Source organism: Peromyscus maniculatus, chromosome 6 (genome assembly GCF_049852395.1).
Source record: "Peromyscus maniculatus bairdii isolate BWxNUB_F1_BW_parent chromosome 6, HU_Pman_BW_mat_3.1, whole genome shotgun sequence".
Taxonomy (NCBI): Eukaryota; Metazoa; Chordata; class Mammalia; order Rodentia; family Cricetidae; genus Peromyscus; species Peromyscus maniculatus.
Genome location: NC_134857.1, coordinates 7,826,442 through 7,842,738, shown reverse-complemented (window position 1 = coordinate 7,842,738; position 16,297 = coordinate 7,826,442). Strand labels below are relative to the sequence as shown.

The following is a 16,297-nucleotide window of genomic DNA, read 5'->3' as shown; positions in this document are numbered from 1 at the left end:
TCCGACTGCTGCGTTTTCCTCTCTCTGGAATGCTCCTGCCCCTGACATTTTCAGTGCAGGTTCCCCTGGCCTGCTCAGCTGTCACCCTGCACACCCCTGCACACCCCTGCACACCCCTGCACACACCACTCTCACCATGAAGACCTTGCCTTACTTCCAACACTACTTAGTATGTATTTGCTTATTTGTGGTCTGTTTCCGCCCAACAAAATGTACTGACTCGAGGCAGGGCCTTTCTTCGTTTCATTCTTTACCACAGAATCAGCTCCTAAAACACTTTGGTCTCCAGTAAATAAACCAATTTGAAATAGCTTAAGAAATAAAGAAAATTTACTCTTAAGAGTTGGAGAAGTCACAGTGGCAAAAGGCAAGAATATTACTATGTCAGGAGGAGAAGCTGTACCTTACAATACCCCACGCCCTATCTACGTCTTATGGTGCTTGTTTACCATACTTTTTTTTAAATCTTTTCTACTGCCTATATATTAGGAGTGAGATCTGGAGGCTACAGTATATTCAGGTTCAATATCCATATTTGGCAAGAATCCTTGTTGGTGATGCTGAGTAAGTCAGAATGATTTACTACATTCACGAAGAGGAGCCAGACGTTAGCAATGTCATCTATTCAAGTCCCCACTTTCAACCAACAACTGATCTTTTCTATTTACTAACTGGATCCTTACTATCAGTGGCTAACCATGCCCAAGTCTCTCCCCTGGGGAGAGAGAGAGAGGGAAGGAAGGAGGGGGAGAGGGAGGGGGAGAGAGAGGAAGGGGGAGAGAGAGGAAGGGGGAGAGGGGAGGGGAGAGGGGGAGGGAGAAAGAGAGAGAGGAAGGGAGAGAGGGAGGGAGGGGGGAGGGACAGAGAGGGAGGGAGGGGGAGGGGGAGGGAGAGAGAGAGGGAGGGAGGGAGAGGGGGAGGGAGAGAGAGAGAGAAAAAGAGAGAGCACGAAAGTCCATACAAGTGCTACAGCCTTCACTCAAGTGTTCCCAGGTACATCCGAACTCTCCTGACCTTGGCATTGTTCACATGAAACTGATTTTGCAGGCATGCAGAATCTAAGAATTATGGGTCCTGATGGCTGCCACAGGACGGTAAGGGAAAGCCTGGTGGCCATGCAGCATGCTGTGGGTCAGTCCCACAGTCTAGCCCCTAGGAGGGTGATGTGTGGTGGAGATGAGGGAGTGAGGCTGATGCTGCCATGGAGACACAGGAAGGTGAAGATCTGGGCAATGTGCTACAGACAGCAGGCAAAGCCAGCACGGCATGGGAGCCACATGGGCTGCCACCAGCACCGCTGCAGAAAGCCCTCCGCAGCCATGGTGGGAGCAGACCGGGGAGCACTCAGATGACATACAGGGAGCACTCAGATGACATACAGGGAGCACTCAGATGACGACATACAGGGAGCACTCAGATGACATACAGGGAGCACTCAGATGACATGCAGGGAGCACTCAGATGACATGCAGGGAGCACTGAGATGACATGCAGGGAGCACTGAGATGACATGCAGGGAGCACTCAGAGACATACAGGGAGCACTCAGATGACATGCAGGGAGCACTCAGATGACATACAGGGAGCACTGAGATGACATGCAGGGAGCACTCAGAGACATACAGGGAGCACTCAGATGACATGCAGGGAGCACTCAGATGACATACAGGGAGCACTCAGATGACATGCAGGGAGCACTGAGATGACATGCAGGGAGCACTCAGATGACATACAGGGAGCACTCAGATGACATACAGGGAGCACTCAGATGACATACAGGGAGCACTCAGATGACGACATACAGGGAGCACTCAGATGACATACAGGGAGCACTCAGATGACATACAGGGAGCACTCAGATGACGACATACAGGGAGCACTCAGAGACATACAGGGAGCACTCAGATGACGACATACAGGGAGCACTGCGATTTCACGTCAGCCCCACTGGAATTTGGCCTTGCTCTGGGCTGATGCTCCTTACTATCCTCCTCCTCCTTCTCTTCCCCCTCTTCCTCCCACCCCTCTTCCTCCCTTTTGGAATAAGAATGTCCACCCTGTACCTCACCCACAGGCTGAGTTTGCTTGAGTCTTGGAGGTCACTTTGAAGTTGGCTTTTTGAGTGACGCTGGAACAGTTAAGACTTTGGGGGATGTTTTGCACTGTGAGATACATGTGAGTCTCTGGGGATGGGGTTCAGGGCTATGGCATGTGAGATACATGTGAGTCTCTGGGGATGGGGTTCAGGGCTATGGCATGTGAGATACATGTGAGTCTCTGGGGATAGGGTAGAGGGCTATGGCATGTGAGATACATGTGAGTCTCCGGGGATGGGGTACAGGGCTATGGCATGTGAGATACATGTGAGTTTCTGGGGATGGGGTACAGGGCTATGGCATGTCAGACACTTGTGAGTCTCTGGGGATGGGGTAGAGGGCTATGGTATGGATCTGTTTGTTAAAAAGCTTCATCCCAGATGCTGCCATGGAGAGGGAAGACTGTTAAGGAGTCTGCAGTCCATGGGGCCTGTCCTTTTTTGCCTTTGCCTGATGCCCGAGGAGCTGAGTGTTCTGCTCTGCTACAGGCCCGCCATCACAAACCATTGTGGTGGTATTCTAATTGTACTGAAATGTGATTTTGATTGTATGTTAATAAAGTTGCCCGGGGGTCAGAGCTATTAGAGCCATAGACAGAGTGTGGCGGTGGTGGCACATGCCTTTAATCCCATAGATCTCTGTGTGTTCAGGGATACAGCCAGCATTGGAGACATATGCCTTTAAGACCTAGGGGGCTGTACATACAGACAGTGACAAGGCAGTCACATGTTTGGGTTTACAACCAATGAGAAGGCAGAACAATAATACTATAAAAAAGATGTACAGACAGGATATAGCCCTCTTTCGGGAAGCTGGGACACCGAAGGCGGAAGGGTGAGATTTTAGCTCTGAGCTCTGACCTCTCGGCTTTCTCTTTTACATTGTTTCTGTGTTTCTTATTTAATAAGACAGTTGGTTACATCAATAAACCATCTTGTTTTTCTGCAGTTCCTCATGGACTGCAGAAACCAAAGTAAAGCCTTTCTCAAGACGACAGACTCTTCACCTACCACTTCACCAGCAGTCACGGTTCTGGGCTCCCTTTAGAACCTTTAATGAGGGGAACTAAGCAGGACCCCAGTTCATCCTGAGAAATCGGAGGTCTCAGCCTCCCTCATCTGGCCAAGGCCAGCTGAGCTTCAGCAGGAGGAAAGGAAAGGGACAGGAGTCCTGAGCTATGAACCCAGACAGCCAGGACAACTGCACACTTGCCGTGGGTCACACCAAAGCTGACCTTCTGCACCTCATCTCTCTGCTGGTAAAAAAGAGAAACCCGCTTTTTATACCCCTGTCCCAGGGATGGAATCCGGGGCCTTCATGACAGGCAAGCACCTGATCCTTGAGCCACATCACAATCTAAGCCCTTTAACTTTTTACTTCAAAAAAAAATGACTTTACATTAAGAAGAATATATCACTTACATACATCAATGTTAATCTTTTCTTCTTATTCAACAATCACCACATTCCGGGCAGCTTCTATAAAGAATCTAGCATGAACGGCTGGACTGTGAGGCATGCCTAGACAATCCCAGAGGCTCACCAGGGTAAAATGAGGAAATTATGGATTTAAGCCCATCGTGGTAGTATATGCCTAGAAATTCCAAGAAGTACTTGGGAGGTGGAGGGAGGAACATTATACATTTAAAGTCATCCTCAGCTATACAGTGAACCCAAGCTAGCCTGGGCTACATGAGAGGGGGGAGCGGGGAGAGAAAGAGGGAGAGAGGGAGAGGGAGAGGAAGAGGGAGAGGGAGGGGGAGGGGGAGGGGGAGAGGGAGGGGGAGAGAGAGGAGAGGAGAGGAGAGGAGAGGAGAGGAGAGCAGAGGAGAGGAGAGGAGAGGAGGAGGAGAGGAGAGGAGAGGAGAGGAGGAGGAGAGGAGGAGGAGGTGGAGAAGAGGAGAGGAGAGGAGAGGAGGTGGGGAGGAGAGGAGAGGAGAGGAGAGGAGAGGAGGAGAGGAAGGATGAGTGAAGACAGCTTCAAGAACTGTTATTTTCACTTTTTAGTATCATGTCTATGAGTGTTTGCCTGCCTTTATGTTTGTGTACCACACGCATCCCTGGATACACCTGGATACACCCCTGGATACACCTGGATACACCCCAGATACCCCTGGATACACCCCTGGATACACCCCTGGATACACCTGGATACACCCCAGATACCCCTGGATACACCCCTGGATACACCCCTGGATACCCCTGGATACACCCCTGGATACCCCTGGATATCCCTGGATACACCCCTGGATACCCCTGGATACACCCCTGGATACACCCCTGGATACACCTGGATACACCCATGGGACTGGAGGTACAGATGGTTGTGAGTCACCATGTAGATGCTGGGAACTGAACCTGAGTCCTCTGTAAGGGCAGCAAGTGCTTTTAACCCCTGAGCCATCTCTCCAGTCCCACATCCAGAATTTTAAAAGCAACTCCTTAAATCCAATCACCGATGAACAGGGACACATGCACAGATGGGCCAATGGGGAGCACCGCAGACACCAACATCCAAACGAAACACTTATTTCAAAAATTAGGGAAATGCAAACTGAAGGAAAGTTTCACGCTTTTAACCTGAGTCAGGAGCTGGTAAAGCTGCACGCAAACCTTAACTCAGATTCTGGCGGGCCAGCTCTTAGGCACCTTGGTGGTAGCCAGCATGGCATTGCATGGGTGTCTTTCAACCTGACAACCCGTTTCCATTTCTGCATGCAGAAGCCCCAGATGCAGACACTCTAGTGCCTGCATCTCCGAACAGGGTGCAGCTGCTCACATCAGTCAGAACAGGCCTGCCCCGGCAGAGTGGGTGAAGGCAGTACAACACAGAGTTAACACACAGCAACAAAAGCAAAGGTTCTGACCGGATACAACAAAGGCAGCTCATAAAAACACAAGGAAAAAAAATAAACAATGAAAACCAAACAGTGTATTGAGATGCATGAATATTGGCAGGCGAACACCTCTGATCTCAGACTGGGGAGGTAGAGGCAGGAGGATCAGGAATTCAAGGTTATCCTCGGCCGCATGGCGAATCTTGATTTCAAGTTCCTATCTCAAAAAACCAAAAGGAAGAAAAAGTATAAATATGCACTTTAACCTCCTTAAGGAAAAGAACGATGAAACGGTGTAAGAACACACTTGTTGCAAGCAGTAGTTCACACTCTACTTCTCCACTGTGCATGCGATCACAGTGCAAACACTACTAATCACCAAGCAAACTGGGTCCAGCGCCTGAGGGTCACTCGGAACCACAAAGGAAAGGTAATGAGATAAAACCCGAGGAGAACAGAAGGCGAGGCTGGGACAGTCTGACGACTTGTTCACCAGCAGAGGAAAGCTGTGACGTTAGTCCTCACACACCTGGCACCCAGGCGACACCCATCCTGCATGATGCCTCTTTCCAAGGGCCTCTCTCTCCTTCAGTGTGCTGGAGCCCAGATCCCACCTCCTCAATTTAAACCCCATCTCTGTGACCGTCATAACATCCAGCTTCTCTCACACTCTCGGGCTTCATTATTCCTTCTGTTTCTTTATAGGCCCTTCACTCATTTCTCAAATACCTGCATTTCTCAGGATTCTAGGCTCAGACAGTTAGCTGAGAAACTCCCCTCCAGGGAAGAAGGAAAGATAAAAAGGAATCTGAGATACAGATGAGCCACTGGGGGGTTCGGAGATGACTAGGTCGGTAGAGTGCTCCCCCCACAAGCATAAGAGCTGGGTTCCAGCCCTCAGAGCCTGACAGAAGTCAGGTGTGGTGGGGTGTACTAGAGAGAAGGAGACAGGCGGGTCCCTGAGGCTCACTAGCCGACCTGCCTAGGCTGATCACTTAGCCCCAGACCAGTGAGAGATTTGGTCTCAAAAAACCAAGGTGCCTGAGGAATGACACCAGAGGCTGTCCTCTGTGCACACGCGCACACCCACACTTGTATCTATACACATATGAGCACAAACCCACATGCTCACAATTTACATAAGGCACTCACACTTTCTTGTCTTTTCCCTTTTCATGCTTAGGGTGTATATGTGCACGTTTTTGTTTTTTTGTTTTTGGTTATTTTGAGACAGGGTTTCTTTGTTTAACACTCCTGGCTGTACTAGGCCAGGCTGGCCTTGAACTCACAGAGATCTGCCTGCCTCTCCCTCCTGAGTGCTGGGATTAAAGGCACGTGCCACCACCGCCCAGCATGTGTGCGTGTTTTCAAGTGTGTGGGAATTAATCATCCCAACCTGCTGTTCAACCTGACTCACTGACACAAGGACTCTCAATCAAACCCAGAGTTGGCTGATATGGCTGGTCCTGACAGCCAGGCTGTTCTGAGAGTCCCCTGACTATGCCTCCGAGGCTACCTTGCCTACCCTGTATATAAATCCCCTGGATCTGGAGTTTTGACCTGGTGCTTACGCGGCAAGCGTTTTAAACTCTGAATTCTCTCTCCAGCCTTCACACAATCCTGTTTAGAAGCACCGGAAATGCATAGTGTCATCTCTGAAGACGTGCCCCAATGGTGATTTTGCTCCAGATCAAACTAGAACTGGGCACCACAGTTAACTGCAGACGCGAAACTGCAGTCAATGAGGCAATCTGAAATTAATAATTTTTACAAAAGCATTTGGTAACTGTGGTGCTCTTTCCATTGCTACAACTTGACTAAGTGTTTCAGCATTGAGTATCTGACTCCTCCAACAAATTTCAGACAACTATCCCGTATTGAGGGCACTGCAGAGCCTCGCATCAAGTAACTTTTAAGAGCTGGGCTGTGCCAGTAACAAGTACCAGAAGATGGCAGTGAGCCGTTGTATCCACACGGATTTATGAATAAAATGAACACAATGCAGCTGTGGAATTCAAATGGCCTTCTCACAGCACGTCTTAAAACATCCCCACAACTTTGACCAAAGCAAGGCATTCTGCTAGCTGTACAATGCTGCCGCTGTGTGAGTGAAGGGCCTTTCTGTCCATCAAGGACAAGGACCTGCGAGTTCTTAGCTACCGAGGACCTCCACACAGACTGCAAAAGCTCACGTAAGGCATGACAGACACTAGTTACCGTGTGTGTGGTATGGGGGTGTCGGTGTTCGCACGTGGGCACAGGTGCATGTCCACGTGGGTGTGCAGGCCCCGGGCTGACACCAGGTGTCGGTTTCTCACGTATGCATGTGTACAGGTGCATGTATTCAAGTGCATGCATATGTTCTTGTTGGCATTTTACTCTTTTGGGGGCCCCGCCACCCAGCTCACAAACAAATCACAGTCGGAGGCTTATTCTTAATTATGAATGCCCAGCCTTAGCTTGGCTTAGTTTCTTACCAGCTTTCCTTAACTTAAATTATCCCATCTATCTTTGGCCTCGGGGCTTTTCCCGTTCTCTAACTTCTGTAAATCTTATCTTACTCCGTGGCTTGCTGTGTAACTGGGTGGCTGGACCCCAGAGTCCTCCTTCTTCTCCAGCTGCTAGATCTCCTTTCAATCCTCCATCTCTTTTTTTCTCACAGATTTCTTCTTTATTTCTTCTCTCTGCCTCCCAGCCCCACTTATCCTTTCTCCTGCCTTGCCATTGGCCGTTCAGTTCTTTATTAGACCATCAGGTGTTTTCGACAGGCACAGCAACACAGCTTCACAGAGTTAAACAAATGTAACAAAAGCAAAAAGTAACACACTTTAAAATAATATTCCCCAACATGTATACGTGGGTGTGCAGGGCCCAGGTTGACATCAGGTATTTTCCTTATTGCTTGAGACAGAGTCTTGAACTGAATTTGGAACTTGCCTATGCAGTCAGGCTACCTAGCTGGTGAGTCCCGGGACCCTCCCGTTTCTTCCCCAGCACCGGGACTACAGGTGCCTGCTCTACCTCAAGATAACCCAGGCGGACCTGGGGCAGCAACCCACGTAGGTAGGAATGAGCATTTCTGTAGTAGAATGGAAGGGGATACGCAGTGGGCAGTTCTCAGAGCACCACTATGCTGGCAACGCACACTAGAGACCTGTTGACAAATTTCAGTTTCCTGAGATAACTGTGCAGCATATTCCACTCATTTAGTTAAGGAAAGGGCTGATCATGTAGCCTGGGCTAGCTTAAGCCTCGTGAGCGCTGAGTTCTCAGGCATGTATCACCATGCCTGGCTTCATCGTGTTCTATTTAATTTATAGAATATTAGAATAAAAACTGCCCACTCCACACCTTAACTGCCCTGATTAACTCCATGGCACAGGCCAGTTAGGGAACAAAGCCTCACCCAGCTCCAGGTGCAGGACTGGGTCCTAATTTCACATTACCAAGTAGTGGAAGTCCAATATTTATACCAAGTCCTAGGCAAAGTGTTTTGGTGAGGAACTCATAAAAATTAGGGGAAGGGCTGGGGAGATGGCTCAAACACTCACACCAGACAAATAAACCATCTTTTTAAAAAGTAGAAGAGAACAAGTCCTAAGACAAGCCATTCATTATTAAATTTCCACTTAAAATATTAGAAACTGCCAGGCATGGTAGTAGATGCCTTTAATTCCAGCACTCAAAAGACAGAATCAGGAAGATCTCTGTGAGTTCAAGGCCACACTGGTGTGTGTGTGTGTGTGTGTGTGTCTGGAAAGACAGCTCAGAGAGGAAAGGCACTTGCTGCCAAGCCTCAATTTAATCCCTGGGCCCCAGATGGTAGAAGAGCCTAAAACGTTGTCTCCTACCTCCACACTGTGGCATGTACACACCTTCATGCAAACATAAATACACACACAAATAAAGACAATAAGAAATTTTAAATATCTATAAAAAATCCAAAGATTCAGTCAAGATTTGCTCTCTGATCATAGGAACCAGTCTCCTTGCGCACAAAATAGATAGAATTCTGTTGATTTCTCTATAGCTGAACACATGACCCTTGTTCCCGGTCCTGGGTTCAATCCTCAGTAATGGGGGAAATTTTCATTTTATGTGAGCACTACTCCAAAGCAGAACAAAGAGCACAATCTGAGAGTATCTGGGAGGAAAGGTCCCCAGAATGCACACTGGGAAATGGTGCTGGGGACACTCGCTGGGAGCCTACCAAACATTTTTGCTCATAAGCAGTGTACCAAAGCAAACTGTCTGGCACCCATGACCCCTGCCCCAGAACATCAGCATGAAAGCGTAGGTGCGTCTTGATGAAGAACGTGGCTTCCAGCACAGTGTTTGAACACCACCCACCCCCACTGCCATCTCCTCACCCAAGCTATCTACCTCTACAATCTACCCACTGGTCACTTCCTCTTCATTCTTTGTGATCAGATTAGGACTAACTTGACCACTTGCCTAAAATTAAATTTATATATATTTCCTTCTTGACAGGGTCTCACTATGTAACCCAGGCTGGCCTCACGCTCACAGAGATCCACCCACCTCTGCCTCCTGACTACTGGGATTAAAAGGTGTGTGACAACACATCTGGCCCATAAAACTGGAAATTTCAAATTGACTTTTTTTTTTTAAGGTCTGGTGTATCCCTGGCCGGTCTCAAGCATACTGTGTAGCCAAGGATGATTTTGAACTTCTGATCCTCCTGCCTCCACCTTCTGAGTGCTAGGACTACAGGCATGGGCCACCACATCTAGTTTTATGCAGCAGTAAGGATCGAACCCTAGGCTCTGTACCACTAGACAAATACTCCACCAGATGAGTTCTCGGTTTAGAGATTTCTTTAAGGGGACCACCCGGTTCACCACCCTCCTTTTCCCTGTTTCGTTTTTCTCTGGTGACCTATCCACTCATGCACCACTTGTTAGAATCACTCCACCAGAGGGCAGCCAAGAGAAAGGTGGCCGTGTAAAGCAAGGTTGGAAACTGACTGGCTTCACTCAACAGTGCTGGAGGAGTCTCTCTGTAGGGCGCCTGGTCCATGCCAGACAGCTCTGTCAGACACACGAGCTGAGAAACAGGAGTGCTTACCCTCATTCGGCCAACCACATCCATCTCCATCCACGCAGTGTTTGTGCCAACCGTGAACTAGAAATACTCCAGGCTCTGGAGGTGCAATAACCAAGAACCAAGATTCTCCTTGCTACGGGACTGTGATGGTTAGTGTCGTTAGCCTGGCAGGTTCCAGAGCCACCTGAAGATGAGCTTCTGGGCATGCCTGTGGGGATTATCCTGACTGCGTCACTCGAGGTGGGAAGGTCCATCACCTGGGTGGCATCATCACTGGCATCCTGGGCTATAAAGTGGAGGAAGCAAGCTGAGCAGTGGCATGCATGCATGCATGCATGCATGCATTGCTCTCTGCATCTCTGCTGTGTGACAAACCACCTCAAGTGCCCGCTGCTGTGGCTTCTCCTGCAACAGTGGACTGCACCTTGAACTGTGAGCTGAAACAAAACCTTGACCTCCAAACTGCGTTTGTTAGAATATTTAATCACAGCACCCGGAGCAGCCACTAAGCCAGGAACTCTATTCTCATCTGTTTAGGAAATGAACCCAAAGTAAAGCACAATAGCACACTACCCAACTCTAATTACAGACAAGAACCATGTAGGAAAACACCCAAAGTGAGATCACAGGTGATCAGGGAAGCTGTTTTAAAATAAATCAATCTAAGTCACGTTGAATGACATCAGGAAATGAGCCATGCCTTTGAAAGGAGAAGCAAGCCATGGCAGCACACCCCAGTAATCCCAGCACTGAGTCAGACCGATTGCCGCGTTAGGAGCCAGCCTGCACACAGGGAGACTGTTTCCAAAGGAACAATAATAGGGCTGGGGGTGTAGGTGGGATGGTAGGACGCTGGTCCCATGCACCAGGCCCTGGCCAGAAGAAACAGGAAAAGCAGAGCCCCTAAAGCAACCAACCTGGATCAACAGGCGGAAAACGCGATGCTGAAGCAGAGTGAGCAGGGGAGGGGGGTGGGCAGGCAGGGGGTGCAGTGGCAGGTAGGCCTGTGTTAGGATCACGTAGGCCTCTCATGTACTTGGGGATTTTGGTCCATGAGTTCCTCCAGACTGGGCCATGGAGAGATCCTCCAACTGCATCCTTGTGAAATTGCCCAGCACTGTTTTCCACACTTTCTTCCTTTGCAGCACAAAGTTCAAGGCTCACCCTATGGCTTCCCTGTGCCAGCTCTAGAGTCAGCCATTTGGAAAAGGCACTGGCCATGCTCTTAGGCATTTCAGTGCACACTTCAGGCTCTCGCAGGAAATGTGTGAATATATGCTGCATGTGCGCAGTACCGACATGTGAAAGCATGTGTGTATTCATGTACACAAGCTGTGTTTCCATCTTTTAATCATAGGTTCATATGGATGCCACTAGTCCCAACCGAATGCCAGGTACTTTCTCGCTGCCCGTCCTTATTTCCTCCCTTCCTTCCTGACAGGGTCTCATGTAGCCCAGCCTGCCCTAAAACACACTAAGCAGATAAGGTTGATCGTGAACTTACGACCCTCTGTTCCACCTCTCAAGTGCTGGGATTACAGACATGTGCCACCACACTGGTTATGGGGTGCTAGGGCCTTAGCAGGCTAGGCAAGGACTCTACCAGCTGAACTCCACACTCAGCCTTCATCCTTTATTTTCTGTGTCTCAGAGTAAAGAGTCTAGATCCTAAAAAGTCAGTGAATTCACTCACTGCCCTTGTTACTGTCCTGTTGCTGTGAAGAGACACCATGGCGAAGGCAGCTTTATAAACAAACGCGTTCAATTGGGAGCTTGCTTACAGTTTTAGATTATCATGGTTGGAAACAGACAGGCATGGTGCTGGAGCAGCAGCTGAGAGCTTTACATCCTCATCAGCAGGAAGCAGAGAGACAGAGATAGAGACAGACAGACAGACAGCCTGGCATGGGCTTTTGAAACCTCAAAGCCTACTCCCAGTGACACACTCCTCCAACAAGGCCACACCTCCTAATCCTTCCCAAACAGTTTTACCAACTGGGGACCAAGCATCAAACATCTGAGCCTATGGTGGCCGCTCAATTCACAATTGAGAAGCACACCCATCTTCTCAACTGGCAATGTACATAAGATGGTCTGAGGACTGCTGTACTGCACCAGGCACGTAAAGGGTTACCTGCAGAGTGCAAGCCTTCCTTCCCCAGTTCATTTTATATTGAGATCAAAAGTGGTCAGTCCTGTGTTCAAACCCGACCTGGATTCAATTTTTTTCCTTCTGATGTTAGGTTATTCACTGTTCATACTTAGTTATAGAGTTTAAAAAATAAAAAAGAAACATGTCCCTAAAGCCCCACTCCAGCTTGTATGTGTCTGTGCCTGTGTGCAAGTATGTAAACGTGTGTCTGGCGCCCAAAGAGGGTGAAGGTTGTTGGATCCCCTGGAACTGGAGTTATGGGTGGTTATGAACCACCACTGTGGATACTGGGAGCCAAACCCAGGTCCTCTGCAAGAGCAGCCAGTGGTCTTCCTGGCAGAGCCTATCTCCAGCCCGCCCCCTCCCCATCTTAAGCTCATTACATAAACAAGAACAATACGCTTCTGCAACCAGAAACTCTTAGGAAAGCCTTGTTCAGAGTGGTGTGGTGTGTGTTGTCCCCCCCGCCAGGGCTTGTGCCTGTCCCCTCATATCGGTGTCCTCTGAAAAGGGAGTCATCTGGCAAAAACGTCACTTTGCCAGCTGTGTTCCAAGCTCCTATTCGACCAGACATCGTGAACTCTGTTCACACCAACCTGAGGAAAAACAACAGACAGCCCTATGCCGACAGTGAAGGAGCAGGTCTGAGTGAGGACCAGTGCTGAGTCTTGGTGTACTGGCAGAGTTCCCCGAGTCTGAGGTGGTGGGACCCACTGTTCCGGCCCGGGTGCCTTTGGAAATGGGGGGGGGAGGCGCGCGAGTGTTTGCACCAACCAAAACCTGGTGTCAGCACCGCGGAGTAAACACACCCGGAGCCATTGGTGGGATGGAATGAATTCCCACAACACTGGTGCCAAGCTCCTACCCTCCAGGTTACTCAGTTTTTACCCACCTCCGAGTGGCTATCTGCCTTGGATTTATTTTTGTTTTCTCAAAAAAGGCCAGTCTGAGGGCCAGTGAGATGACTCAGCGGGGAAAGGTACTTGTCAACAAGCCTGAGGACAGGAGTTTGAACCCCAGGACAAAGGAAATGACTCCTGCAAGTTGTCTTGTGAGGGCCACAGGTGTGCTTTGACTCACACGCGCACACGCGCGCACGCGCGCGCGCACACACACACACACACACACACACACACACTGTAATGAGAGCATTTTTTGTTTGTTTGTTTTTAAAATAGGTATTCTAGTTTGCTTATCTGTTGCTGTGCTAAAACACTGCCCAAAAGCAACCTGGGGAGGTGAGGGCTTATTTGGCTTACACTTCCAGGTCACAGTCCATCTCTGAGGGAAGTCAGGGCAGGAGCTCACTCTGGAACTGAAGCAGACACCACCGAGAACAGTGGCTTGCTCTCATGCTCACTTTCAGCCGCCTTTCTTACACAGCCCAGGCTTGTCTGCTTGTGGATGCTGCCCACAGTGGGCTGGGCACTCCTACATCAATTACCAATCAAGAAAATGCCCCCAGACATGCCCAAAGGCCAAACCGATGAAGAAATAGGTCAGTGAGTGGGGTAGAACACAACATCGAACATAAAATGTGTTTTAGAGTAGATGCCACAGAATATTTACATAACAACATAAGGGACCTATAGAACCTGGACACACAGAAGCTTCAGGGGAAGGGCAGGGTGCTAAGGAAAACAGCTCTGAGAACATCTCCTGGCTTACCACATAAGGGATAGCAAAGAATTCCCACAGAGGGAGCAGGCTGCCATCCAGTTTTGTTGTTGGGAGACAGGGGCTTGCTATGTAGCCTAGGAAAGATCCCCTCTTACACCCTCCTGCCTCGCTCCTGGAGCAGGGATTACAGGGGAGCCCCACAAAGCCTGAAGTTGCTTGTTCCCACCTTTCCAGAGTGCTTATAGTTGTTTCTCTGGAGCTCATGTTAAAACAGAGGTATTAGTTCAGAAGGACAGTTAAGTCATCGCTATGTATCTAATACCAACAGAGTAGCTGTGCCCTAGGAAGGGGGCACAGTTCCAGGAATGCCAGGGAAGAAATGCCTGATGGTTGGCTGTATAAAATAACACCCGTAAGTGGTACCAATCACACCAGAAAGACCAGCACAGGTTTCTGACATTTCTAGGAAATTTATGTATACTTCAGTGAGTAGCTGAGGATTGCTCCTTAAACCTAGGACTAAATGAATGTGTCCTAGAGGGAAAAGCGTGCACGCTATGGACAGAGGGATCTTGCCCTGAATCCAACTTGAGTTAACAGTTACAAGACCTCAGCAAGTCATTTAACATCTCCCTGCCTGTGGAAGGTGCAGTGTGTCCTTTGAGAAGTGACTGAGAGATGACAGAAGAGTACAGCTCACTGTCCCTGGCCCAGGACAGAGCTTCAGGAAATAATTCCTTCAATAAATCAGATTAAACTAGGCAGCAAGGTAAAGAAACCAAAAACCAAGACCCAACTTAAGCAACATGCCTGAAAGAAAACAGAATTCACCCAGTCTCCAGCAATATGTGGTAATGGCAGAAAAATGTCCAATATTTTAGTTCCCATTCTTAGTTTTGAAAGTGTCTCAGGATCTATTTTTAAAGTGTAAAAATACACACTGATATGTTTATTCATAAAAGACCAACAGCTCAACATTGCTTCCTGTCTAATGATCATGGGCTTAAGGCATGCCGTCAAGAGAACCACAACACAGAATCAACGTCAGGGTCTAATAACCTGTAGACACAAGGGATCTGGCAATATTCACTAAATGATATTTTTAAAGTTTCTATTTCGGTTTTAAATTCATCAGCAAACCCAAATGCGAAAATGAAAACTCCTTAAATGCTCTTAATGAAAATATTAAAATATACAGTAAACTTTCAGAGCCAGCAGTGACCACAGGCGGAGACACCTCTCGTATGAGCATGTGTTAGCCACCACATCCAGATAAACTGAAAAATACAAAAGGTCAGCCGTCTCAGTTCCCATATTAAAAGGGACTAACACATACATTTCAAAGTCTTAAGACAACTCCCTGGTAGGGTGCGGGTCCACACTAGGCTATATTTTCACCCTTTAAGGAAAGAGAGAGGGAAAGGATGAGAGAGAACCAGAAAAAACAAAATCATCCAGCACTGCTACAAACAACTGGAAGCCGTCTCTCAACTTTGAAAACGCAGTCTTCCCTTAGTGGAGAGCAATACATGCATGCCACACATTTTTATTCTGAAGCAAAAAGAGATGGGAGATGAGAAAACGCTTTTTCTTGTTCTAAACTTGCAATTATCCAAAATCCGTTATCGCCTCCCCTTAAAAATAACCAAACCGCAGGGCATCGTGTCAGTCAACCCCCCCCCAAAAAAAACCAACAAAAACAAATAAAACAAAACAAAACAAAACCCAATGAGGCGCCAGCAGCCCATGGAGAAGTTGAGGGGCTCCGCGCCCTGCAGTCATCACTGTCTGGGCTCCCCGGGCAGCCGCACCCTCGGGCAGTCCCGGGCCTCACCGAGCGCAGAGGAGCCCGCGTCCACACGGACACCCGCAACGCGCCGCCCGCGTCCACACGGAACCCCGCGCCCCGCCACCAGCCCTCGCCACCTACCTGGAGCCCGGTTGCCACCACCGCGCTGCTGCTGGCCGCTCGGCTGCGGGGAGCGAACCGGGAACAGGCTCCGCCACACGAGACGGCGGCCACACCCAGAGCCCTGCACGCCGGACGGGGCGGGGACCGGGGCGCGGCGCGCGGGGCGGGGGCGGGAGCGGGGGCGGGGGCGCGCGAGGCTGGGAAAGGGTCTGGGAACGCGCCGAGGCAGCCGCGCGCGTGGCTTGGGTAGGGGATGGCGGGGGCGAGCGTGGTCGGGGCGGGGGGGGGGGGCGCTCGAGGGGCTCGCTGAACCCAGAGCGCGCTTGGCCTGGGTGGAGGGTGCTTGGTGCGCGCAGGGCCAGGGGCGCCTGTGGTTTAGTGGGGAGGGGCTGGCGGGGGCGCGCGTGGCCTGGTCTCGGGTGCACCGGGTGGGCGCAGGCACAGCATGCAGCTAGCTTCTGCGGAGTTTGGCAAGCAGAAAGCCCATCCTAGGCAGTTTCCATTGATCTGTGTGCCTCTGGACGCGCCGTCTAAGCAATGTGCCCGACGTCTTCGCGGCTGGGCCTGGCCAGGGCTGCTCTGCTCAGGCGGGCTGCAGGGTTGAGCTAGAGGAGC

The 16,297-nt window shown here is 49.6% G+C and overlaps 1 protein-coding gene across 4 annotated transcripts in view; it reads right to left on the bottom strand.

The window, feature by feature from the left end:
- The window catches only part of Gnb4 (G protein subunit beta 4), a 64,222-nt gene extending 48,394 nt beyond the window's left edge, over window positions 1–15,828 (bottom strand). For 3 of the 4 annotated variants that reach the window (XM_076573895.1, XM_042278932.2, XM_076573894.1), the window contains exon 1: window positions 15,701–15,819. The gene's annotated coding sequence lies outside the window, so the exon portion shown is untranslated. Of the gene's footprint in view, window positions 1–15,700 lie in introns of all 4 variants that reach the window. The other variant, XM_006971133.4, reaches the window with a different exon arrangement.
- Between the last annotated feature and the right edge of the window lie 469 nt (window positions 15,829–16,297).